At 45.2% G+C, this 13,032-nt stretch overlaps 1 pseudogene; it reads left to right on the top strand.

Annotated features, from left to right (window-relative positions):
- The first annotated feature begins 1,397 nt into the window (after window positions 1-1,397).
- On the top strand, window positions 1,398-2,761 carry LOC146360544 (uncharacterized; annotated as a pseudogene).
- The last annotated feature ends 10,271 nt before the right edge of the window (window positions 2,762-13,032 follow it).

The raw sequence follows: 13,032 nt of genomic DNA, 5'->3' as shown, positions 1-13,032 counted from the left end.
TTCCATGTCCTAAATATTGCTAATACAAAAAAGGCAGTAGAACTCCAAGCACAATTTTAAAAATAAAACACTTTTTTGTATCATGATTATTTTTGACTATGACTGATGTTTTCAATATTCTTTTTTATATTATTTCATTTTATTTTTTTATTTTTTTTATCATCACATATGTAGCTGGGAAAAAGTTATAGTTTATTTAAATGAAGCCTTTGATCCAGAGAAGAAAATGATGTCAGGACCTACAGGGGATCTGGTGTGTTTACTCCTATATGTTCTACCATTGTGAGGAGATTCTGTTACCATAGAAACCGATATACACATATACATATGTATATTTGGGGGAGGGGGGCATTTTATGAATTTTAAGCTAATTTTAACCATTTCATTGGAAAAAAGTGTCAAATTTGAAGGCTTCAAATCAAAGTAAAACCTTTTTTCACATTCATACACCAGTCGTAATAAATTCTACACCTCTCCTGGAAAATTTAAAGCATAAAAGCAATTTGCCAGGAAAAGTCTTGGAACACACTTATTTTGATCACATTAAAACGTGATATTCACACTGGAACCTGTAAAATTATTATAGTCATCTAGTGACTCTTGAAATAATTGAAGAAATTTTGAAATGTACCAGGTGTCTGTCGACAGTCGGGGTCCACGATCTTCAAGCTTTGCTGTTATGATGAAACACAAGTACAAAAGATCCAAAGATGCAGTAGTTGTTGTCGCTTTGTAGTAAAATCCGCTTTCTGTAGAAATATTCTCCAAACGTTATCTTTCCACAAGCTGAGCTTGGAGCAGGTCAAGACAAGTCCAAGAGCAAGTGTAAAGGAACGACTGGAACCTTGTGCAGCATTCATATACCAACAGCGGCCGTGGTTACGGTTGCTAACATGCATGTGCACGTGATAGAACTATATGAACTGAGCCCATCAGTGTAATTTACAGTAAAGTTATGGTCATTTATAGTTACTGCCTTTGTCACCCTTTATGTGGGATGTCTAATAACCATGTAGGTATATCCAGAAATAAACACAGATATTAGAAAGCAGTAAGTCAGTACCTGAGATGTTTGTTTGAGTGAATAACATTAGCATAGCTCATGCTAATATTACAGCTTCACATTCTTCTTTTCAAAGGTAACAAAAACTTAGCGTTCTCGCTACTTACCATGCTGTAATACAGGTATATGCTAGCAATGACAACATTTAACAAATGTTTTTTAAAATGCTAGCCGTGCTAATTAGCCTTAGGATTGCTTGAGGTCTTGTTTCCAGCTCTAGTTGTCATAAGGGAACTTAGGCCTGTGCGAGCCTTTGGCACGAAAATGAGTCTCGTAAAGCTCACTATTAAACTGACAAAAAGCCTTAGAACCTAGAAACTATTATTCTTACAACTGTGCTGTGTTTATGTTATAACATATATAGGGCTTTGGAGCGTGATGTCACGGGAGATGGGCCACGCCCCCTTCCGCCATGACAGTAGGCCAGACAAACGATACCATTTCAGCTATGGATCGTACGTGTTGTGTTGTCGGTTGCAACGTTAGATCACACGATCGTGAAGGCAAGAAGCAGGATAATGGGCTCTCTTTTAATCGTTTTCCATCCTGGAGGCAACGTGAGGGATCCCATGTATCCGATATTACTAAACAAAGACGTCAGGCTTGGATTGCAGCGGTGAGACGAGCGGATATCGAGTTCTCTGCAATCCCCAGCTTTTTTTGGTTTGCTCACGGCATTTTCTTTCCGGTGAAGGCTTTTAGTGTTATTTTCAATGTGCTGAGGTCATAGATAATGAGATAAAACATGCTAATGTGTGATGCTGCAGAACCATGTCATGTCGACTGAGTAGCTTATGATTTGGCATTATTGCAGGCAAACCAGCATATGAAATGGATGTAACAAATCCAGACTGGGCACCAACACTGCACATGGGGCACGACGACATACCTGTATCAGACTCGGACCGGCACTCAAGGCATATGCAACGGAAGCGAAAAAGAGCACCCATCGGAGGTAAACAACCCCCCCCCCCCCCCCCCCCCCTCTCTAAAAACATACTAAATTGCTATCACTGTACACTAATCCGCACATAACTTCCAGATGAATCACACACCTGTCATTGGAATATTGGTGTACATTTACCTTATGTCTAATTTTATCTTACAGGCTTTCGTTATGCAGCTGCAGAGTCTGAAGGTGTGCCCCGTGCAGAAGTGATCGATGAAGATCTGACAGAAGACCAACAACAAAATCACAATGTCATGGAGGCAGTGGACAGCAGTTGTGTTGGACAAGTGGAGGTTGAGGTACCAGCTGCAAATGTGGACAATGGTGATCGGACAGACAGCGTCACGGAAGCTAAAGGGCAGACGAAGGATTGTGTGTGCAATGAACAGGGCAGAGCAGAAATAAACCGGCTGTTGGAGGAGAACAGACTGCTTCAATCACAGTTGCAAAAGACAGAGCTGAATGAACATTTCTTAAAGGATGATACTGAAAAAGTAAGATATTACACTGGACTACATTGTTATGCTGTCTTAATGTCCCTCTTCAACACTGTCAAAGATTTCCTGCCAATATCGAAGAAACTGACAGGTTTCCAAATGCTCTTACTCACACTAATGCGTCTGAGAGGGGGGGCGTGCATCAGATAAACACATCACAGAGAAATGTGGCATTCTTCAAAAGCTGTTACCAGGGGACGTAGTATTGGCTGACAGAGGCTTTGACATCAGAGATGCTGTAGGAATGATGTGTGCGGAGGTCAAGATTCCAGCTTTCACAAAAGGCTACTGTCAACTTGATGCAAGGGACTTTGAACAAACGAGAGCAATTGCCCACCTGAGAATTCATGTTGAGCGAGTAATAGGTAGTTTGCGCAACAAGTTCAAAATGCTACACACTACAATGCCAATCCAATTACTCATATCATGTGAGGGTGAAGACACAACACTGCTTGATAAGACTGTTAAGGTTTGCTGTGTTTTGGTGAATATGTGCCCCAGTGTGGTTGTCAAACCAGTGCAAAATGAAACCTGCTCTTGTTGAGTATTCATAAAGCTGTTGTGTTGCATGTGTAGTTCATTGTAAATAATTGTACTTTGTGTGAAGTGGTTTCAATAAAACAGAAAAGAATAGTATATTTGTTTGTTTTTTTTATTCTTGATCTGTTCACATGTACTTAGCAAGTACATAAAAATGAAATGCAAACTATTTACATGGCAACACACAGCTGGCATTAATCTTGAACCACAAAATGAAACATTACAGGCTATTTAGAGCAGCACGTTGTTTGGAGAAGTATTTCCCAACAAGTTCAGGAAGGCACACTTTAAGAAAGAAGTCTTGTGCTTGGTTTAAACGCAGTTCCCAGAAATCCACATCAGGGAAGATGCGTATCACAGCAAGGTCTCTCTGTGTCCACACAACGAGGTCACAGTGGTCGTCTGGGTTTCCACTACACTTCCTTATTTCATACGGGTCCACATTACCGATGCACGCAATTTTTTCAAAGTACCGTCTCTTGGCGTCTGGGCGCAATCGGTCGTGATACAGCCCTTTGTCTTTTGCGCTGATTTTGAGCATGGTTCTGGCAGTCCCGATTCCAACACTCCAACACTGTGCGCTTGTTCTGCTTCCTGGCCTACTGACATGGCGCCGCGATCCCACAATGCACTGCGGCGTGACGTCAACTCCAAAGCCCTATAGCAAGAACCTATACCGATAATTGACGTTTGACCTCACTGTATGATTATAGCAGCTGTGTGTTATGTCATGGCATGTTTTAAAAATGCCACCTGAAATTTAGGAGGTGGGTTCTTGAGAGTTTTGTACTTTCATCTGATAACGCATACTGTTTATGTATATTTAACACAACAGGCAAGGGATTGTGGTATAATTATAATTAACACAGATTGTGTAGTCTTTAAATAGACGAGCATTTTTAAAAGCACACATATTATTTGAACACTTCCATAACTTATTTTTAGTTTTGCTGCACATAAGTTGAATGCAATTAAATCTCATTACCTTTTATTATAATTGAACTTATTTCTAATTCAACACATAATATAAACACTGCTTATTTAAAAAATAATAATTAAAACACTCCTTGTAATGCGTTAAAATCAGCCCAACTTTTATTTTCAAATTTAAAGCATTTCAGCCAACATACTGGACACTGTTCTGCTGAACAACACACATATTTCCAATATTGTAGCTGGTGTTACTTAATAATTTATTATTTTATTTGTCACACACTTTAAAACTTTAATAACTTTTCAATAAAACAAAGTCTCAGATTTAATTATTCTGAAACTAAGTTTAAGCTTCCCATAACTTTTTATTGCAAGTTACATTACTAATATAATAAATATAAAATGTTTTTATTGTTTATCCACAAGTGCAGTCTCTGGCTCGAACAACACAGAAGCTTGGTATGTTCGTTTGCTTGAGTGCCTGTCATGAATTTAGCTCATCCAAATGCAATTGTCTGAAGAAAGTCTTTAACATTGTCCCAACTTCCCTTAAGTACAGAGGCAGTAGATGTGGGCTGGAGATGCAATGACCTTGAACCTGCAGGTGACCACACCATCTGTGATGTAGGGCTCATCTCTCCTGGTGTCCTGCAAGGAAACAACAATATTCTTTAGAACACCAAGTTATATTTGATCTACTTATTTCACTTATCTGTGGCCGGGTTGTGGGGGCAGCAGCCTAAGCAGAGAACTCCAGACCTCCTTTTCCACACCCACCTCCTCCAGCTTATCTAGGGGAACTCCATCATGTCTTGGGTCTGATTCAGGGCCTCCTCCTGGTGGGAGCTCGGCCAGTACACCTCACCTGGGAGACGCCCGGGAGGAATCCTTGTCAGATGCCAGAACCACTTTAACCTGCTCCTTTTGATGTGGATGAGAGAAAAATACAGAAAAAACCCAATATTCATATGATTTCTAATGAGCATGCGCTTTGGCAACAGTGGGAAGGAAAAACTCCATTTTAAAAGAAAGAATCCTCCAGTAGCACCAGGCTGAGGAAGGGATAGCCATCTGCCACAACCTGTTGGGATGAGCAGAGGAAGACAGGACAAAAGATAAGCTGTGGAGGAGAGCCAGAGATTGATGATAAGTAATGATTCAATGCAGAGAGGTGTATAAACACATAGTGAGTTAGAAAGGTGACTGAAGAAGAAATACTCAGTGTATCATGGGAATCCGCCACCAGCCTACGCCTATTGCAGTATAACTAAGGGAGAATTCAGAGTCACCTGGTCCAGCCCTAACTATGTGCTTTAGCAAAAAGGAAAGTTTGAAGCCTAATCTTGAAAGTAGAGATAGTGTCTGTCTCCTGAATCCAAACTGGAAGCTGGTTCCACAGAAGAGGGGCTTGAAAACTGAAGGCTCTGCCTCCCATTCTACTTTTAAATACTCTAGGAACAACAAGTAGGCCTGCAGTGTGAGAGCAAAGTGCTCTAATAGGGTGATATGGTACTACAAGGTCATTAAGATAAGATGGGGCCTGATTATTTAAGACCTTGTATGTGAGGAGCAGGATTTTGAATTCAATTCTGGATTTAACAGGGAGCCATAGTCTGTCCCCCAGTGCATGTAGCAGGCATGGAGGAGATCCAGGCCCCAGACACCCAGAGGCTCCCAGAATGTGAGAGCCCAAGGAGGACCATCGGAGTTGCAGCCATGCCACCCTCCTGTGAAGCGCTGAGGAGAGCCCCAGATTAGAGGTCACCCAGCAGCCACGGAGCAGAAGCCACAGGGGGCCCGTGATGTGGCCGTGGGCTCTGCCGGCAGACAGCTGCGCCAGAGTGACCTGAGCCACAGGCCCAGAGGCCAGAGGACTGAGAGTCCCCCACCCCCCGGAAGTGGCCTGACGGAGCCACGGGTGCCAGGCCCCGCCAAGCAGTCACTGGGAGTGAGCCGGTACATACCTGAGCGCCCAGCCCCGGACACCAGAACCACCAACACACCGACGCCTGAGGGCATCAGCCAACGGCAAGGAGTGTAGTGAATCGAGATAGGCCTCCATACCTTGGAGGGCCTGAGATATTCCCAGAGAGGTGGAGTGTAAGACCCACCCTGACATACAGACACAGTCGAACAGGCGCACGCAGCCACCAACGGGCATTCCCACCCTCATGCACACATATTCAAATACTCCACAATCACCCAATGTGGAGACAGACACAAGTGGACACTGTACACAGTCCTCTTTTAAGGAAGAAAAATCATTGCAGATTCATGCATTACTGACTTTGAAACAGTTACAACAACATATCTAATAAAATGGACATTCTCAGTCACCCACACATGAAGTCCTCTACCCCACCACCCTTGGAAAAAAACATACGTTACTTATGTTGTTTCTTTTTATGTTTTTTACAACTGTGAAAGATTCACTGACTCTTACTAAATGACCTCACACAGTGCCTAATTTCTAAAAAGGATTTCACACTAATAGAAACACATCAACTTCTCTTTTTTCCAGAGAGAAACATGTAAACCTGCACTCACACTGTATTCTTTTTGTTAAACCGTCACTGGCTCCTTCACTGGCCTCCTCATGTTTGGGTGACACTTAACAGCTAATTACTGAAATGTTCTCACTGCATGTTTGTATATCAACTAACACACTGTTGGATCACCCAGAGAACTTTCCACTCACATGAAACATTTTTTGCAAATGCATCCTGACGCTAATTTGACCTGCAGGCTTTCAATTGCTCCTCTGTTGTAAACCCCACAGCAGCTTTTTCAGGCCAAAAGAAGGTTTTGCACTAGCACAGAATCTGACCCTAAATATCACCATGATAGCTCTGACCACTTGATTTCTCGCTATTAACTTTATCAAATGAAATACTCTGAAGATGACAGCTGAATTCCAATCAATTAAACTAACTCTGCATATTGTATTCCTGTCTTGGGATCAAAGTGCTGGAGAGGTGATCCGGTGAGTTCCTGCAGGACAACATGATGTGAAAAATTCTTGTTTGGTTTGAACAACAAAACTGATGAGTTGCTGACTGTGAGCTGCAGCTAGTGTAAATCATGCTTTTGATGGATATTTCTCACTGACACACTTTTTGACCTCCTCTAATAACAAATGTTACCTGAGTTCAGTGTGTACTTGCCTTCAAGACTTTGAAAAGGACAACATTATTGACCGCCTTACATATCACCGCCTTTACCCAGGGGATGCCATACCCTGCATCTACGGACTTCCTAAAATCTACAAGGAAGCTGTCCCACTCAGACCCATAGTCAGTAGCATAAACTCAGCCACTTATAACATTGCTAAACACCTTGCTACCATCCTTGCTCCTCTTGTGGGGAACACCCCACACCACATCAAGAACTCCACCGACTTCACTGACAAGGTCCAGAAACTTACCCTGGATCCAGATGAAACCATGGTGTCCTTTGACGTAGTCTCTCTCTTCACTTGCATACCCACCACGGAGGCCGTGGAGACTGTCAGAAAACGACTACAAGAAGACAGCTCCTTGGAGGACAGGACCAACTTCACACCCGATCAGATTTGCACACTGTTAGACCTCTGCCTCACCACTACATATTTCAAATACAACGAAGGCTTTTACAGACAAAAACATGGCTGTGCCATGGGCTCCCCCGTGTCACCTATTGTAGCCAACCTTTACATGGAGGAAGTGGAAAGGAAGGCTCTTGTCTCTTTCAAAGGAAGAGTACCCAGCCACTGGTACAGATATGTGGACGACACCTGGGTCAAAATCAAGACACAAGAAGTGGAATCCTTCACTGCGCACATTAACGCTGTGGATAAAAACATCAAGTTCACCAGGGAAGACACAAAGGACAACTGTTTGCCTTTCCTGGACTGCGCTGTGCACATTGAAGAGAACGGCAAACTCAACATCGAAGTTTACCGGAAGCCCACACACACGGACCAGTACCTCCTCTTTGACTCCCATCACCCTTTGGAACACAAACTTGGAGTAATTAGGACCCTACACCACCGGGCAGAACATGTTCCCTCTAAGCCTGAAGGAAAAAAGAAGGAACACACACATGTAAAGGAAGCACTCAAAACGTGCGGCTATCCTAAATGGGCGTTCTTAAAGTCAGCAAAGAGGCACAGAAAAGAAGACCAGACACCAGCGAGGGAGGATAAGAAGGACAGACGCAACAACATTGTCATCCCCTATGTAGCCGGTGTATCAGAAAAACTTAGGAGAGTTTTCTCCAAGCATGACTGCATTTCAGACCCAGCAACACGCTCAGACAAAAACTGGTTCACCCGAAAGACAAAACGCCAAAACACAGACTTAACAATGTGGTGTATGCTGTACAGTGCAGCGAGGAATGCCCAGACCTCTACATTGGAGAGACCAAACAGCCACTTCACAAGCGCATGGCACAACACAGAAGAGCCACCTCCACAGGACAAGACTCAGCAGTCCATCTGCATCTTAAGGATAAAGGACACTCTTTCGAGGATGCCAATGTTCACATTTTGGACAGAGAGGACAGATGGTTTGAAAGAGGAGTGAAAGAAGCCATCTATGTCCACTGTGAGCGACCATCTTTGAACAGAGGCGGGGGTTTACGACACCAACTCTCTGCCATCTATAATCCAGTTTTGAGATCCCTTCCCAGACGCCTTAACGCCCACTCACATCCTGGGCCATCTGACCTCAGGAATTTGCATGATAAGGTGGGGCCAGGTTTCACAATGAACACACCCGAAACTCTAGCTGATTGGGACCCACACCCAGTTTCACACCTTGGCTCAGGCGATTAGAGGATCATCAGGGGGTCCTTTTGTCCCTCTGTGGGGGGATACTCCCACTAGGTTTATATCTGGGACTCTCCACCATTTGACCTTAGAACTGAAGAAGCTTCTCGGATGAGAGGTGAAACGTCTTCAAGTAACTCAAAGAAGTCCAGACGCTTTTCTTTGCAAGCTCCTTTGACTACGATGACCTGGATGACTGAGAACCTTCACAGACACATCTGGATGTAGGGTTTTCAGTGGGAGAAACGTTTTATCGCTCATCCGAGTGACATCTTCAACCTCAGCTGACTGCAGGTTTAATCAAACTTATACAAGAGTACATTTCCATAATGACTGACACTAACACCACTGGAGAACAGTTTTAGCCATTATGCAACAGCCCAGCCACAGTTCACCATCAATTTAAACTGAATAGACATTCGAAGCTAACCTCTAAGAGAAAATCTTTTCACTTTGTGCCATAAGTCTTAATGCAAACTGAACATTTAACAGTCTTTCCTGAAAACCCTCTCTTATCTGATCATTTTCTAATAACAGTTTAATATACAATAAATGATTACACAGCAGTGGGGAGATTTCATCACAGTGAATGTCTTCATATGTCTTTCTGAAAGTGCTGTAACTGAGTTTAAGAATATAATTCACCCACTGTTATCATCTTCAATGCTTTGTACCAACAAAGAGCAGAGCAGCTACCTGAACGCTACTCCACCAGAGGTCGATTAACTTGTTTATAATTTTACCTCCTTACTACATATGACACTGGATACTGTAGCTCCTGTGAAAAAGAGAGCTTCAAAACAGAAGTACTTAACTCCCTGGTATAACTCTCAAACATGTAGCTTAAAGCAGATAACTCGTAAGCTGGAGAGGGAATTGAGGATCACAGATTTAGAAAGCGAACCGTACAGCTCGAACATCTTACTATTCATTACTGACTGAAGAAAATGAGAACAACCCTAGGTTTCTCTTCAGCACTACACTGCACTTCAGCACAGCCAACCATTCCTTTAACGTTAAGTAGACCGGGCAGCACGGTGGCACGGTGGTTAGCATTGTTGTCTTGCAGCAAGAAGGGCCTGAGTTCAATTCCACCATCAGGCCAGGGTTTGCATGTTCTCCGAGTGTTTGCGTGGGTTCTCCCTGGGTACTCCGGCTTCCTCCCACAGTCCAAAGACATGCACTTTGTGGGGAAAGGTTAATTGAAAAATCTAAATTGCCCATAGGTGTGAATGTGAGTGCAAGTGGTTGTCTGTCCCTGTGTGTTGGCCCTGTGACAGACAGGTGACCTGTCCAGGGTGTACCCTACATCTTGCCTTATGACACCTGGGATAGGCTCCAACACCCCCCGCGACCATGAAAAGGATAGATGGATAGTAATGACTTTATGAAATTCCTCACAAATACAATTTTAACCATTAGAGGAAAAAAACACTCATAATCATGTAACAGATGTAACATTATCTACAGCCACTTTCATTCATTGATATTCATTTAGAGATCTTTCTCCAATTGATCTTTCTGAGTTAACATCAGTAATTACTTCCCCCAAACCATCAACGTGTCTTTTAGACCCCATTCCTACAAAACTGCTCAAAGAAGTCCTGCCATTATTTAATGCTTCAATCTTAAATATGATCAAACCCTCTCTAATGATCCACAGGCCTTCAAGCTGGCTGTAGATAAACTGTCACTTACTGCCAGGGGAGCTCGCTCGTACTTGAGGTGCATGAGTTCATTTATTTGGTTTGCCATGTCTGCTGGAGATTTGCCAGTCCTCCTGAGCTCATTTATAACAGACTTGCAGATGGCCTTTTTGTATGTAAGAAAAGCAGGGAGAAGGTTGGTAAACCTTTTGGGCAGTTTCTCCAGCCATCGTGGATTGTCAGCAAACCAGTTCCTGCGACAAGCCCTGCAGCAGAGTCGTGAGGACAGGATGTAATACTCACCACTGGTGCCAACAATTACTCCTGGCCTGCCCACACCAGCAGAGACCACTTGTGAACGAAAGCAAACATGGAGACATGGCAAGATTTAATTGTTTCTTAACCTGACCATGATAGCTGTCATGGCTGTGTGTAGGTAGGCAGGAAGCGAGGACCCAAAATGCAGGACTCAAGGAGGTGGAAGAAACTCAAAATACACAGCTTTTTAGCTGGGATGAAGCAGAACAGAAAAACACTAACTAAACTGGGAGTACCGAATAACTAGACAGGTTGGCAGGCTGGCGAAACAAAACAAAACACCAGGAGCACAAGTTCAGATATACAAAACAAAACTAGACTGGGCCAAACCACGAGTCCACGAAAAAGTTCGGGGAGTCGACCCGAAGGCAGACAGCACGGGGCCAAAACAGTTCAGTTCCGGAGGCCGACCGTGCGGACGGCAACGGCGGCGGCGTGGAAACAGTTCAGGGGGCCGACCGTGCGGACGGCCCGGAAAGTGGCCGCTGAGGTGGCAGTTTGGGACCTGAAGACGGCGTGGCCCCCGCAGCACCAGGCGAGGCAGAGGCTTGGACAGACGAAGCAGAGGTTGGGCCAGGCGAAGCTGAAGCCGATGCAGGTGAGGCTGACCAGGTTGCTGCAGGCGACGCTGAAGCCGATGCAGAGGCTGGACCAGGCGAAGCTGAAGCCGATGCAGAAGCTGCTGCAGGCGGCGTGGATGAAGCTGCTGCTGCTGCAGGCGGCGTGGATGATGCAGGTGGTGGAGCAGCTGGTGGCTGGACGGGCTCCTCGGGCCCCCCAGCTGACGAGGAAGGTTGCTGGACGGGCTCCTCGGGCCCCCCAGCTGACGAGGAAGGTTGCTGGACGGGCTCCTCAGGCTCCTCAGGCCCCCCAGCGAAAACAGTCACAGAACCAGTGGGCACCAGGGCCCCTGGCACACACAGGGCTGAATCAGCAGGCACGGGGGCCCCTGGCAGGGACAGAACAGAACCAGCAGGTGCACAGACCTCTGGCAGGATTAACTCTCCCAGGCTCTCAGCGGAGAATGATGGCTGAGAGGTCTCAGAGTTTTCAGGTAACATGAGATTTGCCAGCTTCTTGGTTTCCAGGGGTCCAGAGTCAGCTGAGGGTTGGAGCTCAGCCTCTGGGGAGGCCCTGGAGAGAGTAGCAGTCTTTATGAGTGTGTCTTCCTGTTTAACATGAGTGAGAAAAGGGGGCGGCTCAACAAGAGACGGAGCTGCTAAAGACTGAGGTGGCGGTTGAAGTGAGAATGAAACTGGTGGTGGAGAAGATGGTTGAGCTACAGGTAATGAGGACACTGGAGGCTGAACTGATGATAAAGTTAATGATTCTTCTACAAACTGAGCTACTGCCTGGGCCATGGACTGTAACAAAGTTTGTAGTAAGTCTGGCTGTGGTAGTGACTGAGCTATGGGTAGTGAGGCTGAATGTGGTGGAGGTGGCGACTGGGCTTCAGGCTGGGCGGCTAACTGGGCTGAAGGTGGCTGAGTAGCTAACTGGGTTGCTGACTGAGCTGAGGGCTGGGGAACACAGTTCATTTTTAACAGAACCCTCAGGACCCTTCGTTTCAGTTAGTAGCTCACAATCATCTGATACAAAAACAGTTATTGAGTTATTGAGCACAGAGACCACACACCCTGGTGTAATGTGAATGGCCTCAGCCAACACCACTGGCCCTGGTGAAATGTGCATGATTTCGGTCAGCACCACAGGCCCAGTTGTAATGTGGATGGCATCAACGAGCAGCAGAGGCCCTGGTGGGGTGAAGATGGCCTCACAGGAAGCACTGTCCCTGGTGTAATGTGGATGGTAGAAGCCAGCATCACAGGCCCTGGTGTAATGTGGATGGCCTCAGCCAACAGCAAAGGCCCTTGTGTGGTGAAGATCGCCTCACAGGAAGCACTCTCCCTGGTGTAATGTGTATGGCCTCAGCCAACAACAGTGGCCCTGGTGAAATGTGGATGGTATTGGCAAGCACCAAAGGCCCTGGTGTAATGTGAATGTCCTCAGCCAGTAGCACAGGCCCTTGTGTATTGTGGATGGTATCAACAAGTAGCACAGGCCCTGGTGTAATGTGGATGGCCTTAGCCAACAGCAAAGGCCCTTGTGTGGTGAAGATGGCCTCACAGGAAGCACTCTCCCTGGTGTAATGTGTATGGCCTCATCTAACAACACTGGCCCTGGTGAAATGAGCATGATAACGGTCAGCACCACAGGCCCAGGTGTAATGTGGATGGCATCAACGAGCAGCAGAGGCCCTGGTGGGGTGAAGATGGCCT

The sequence above is a fragment of the Perissodus microlepis genome, unplaced genomic scaffold (assembly GCF_051167445.1).
Source record: "Perissodus microlepis isolate ML-2025 ecotype Zambia unplaced genomic scaffold, ASM5116744v1 scaffold_28, whole genome shotgun sequence".
NCBI lineage: Eukaryota > Metazoa > Chordata > Actinopteri > Cichliformes > Cichlidae > Perissodus > Perissodus microlepis.
Note: the sequence above shows the minus strand (reverse complement) of the source record. Positions and strands in the feature narration are given on the sequence as shown.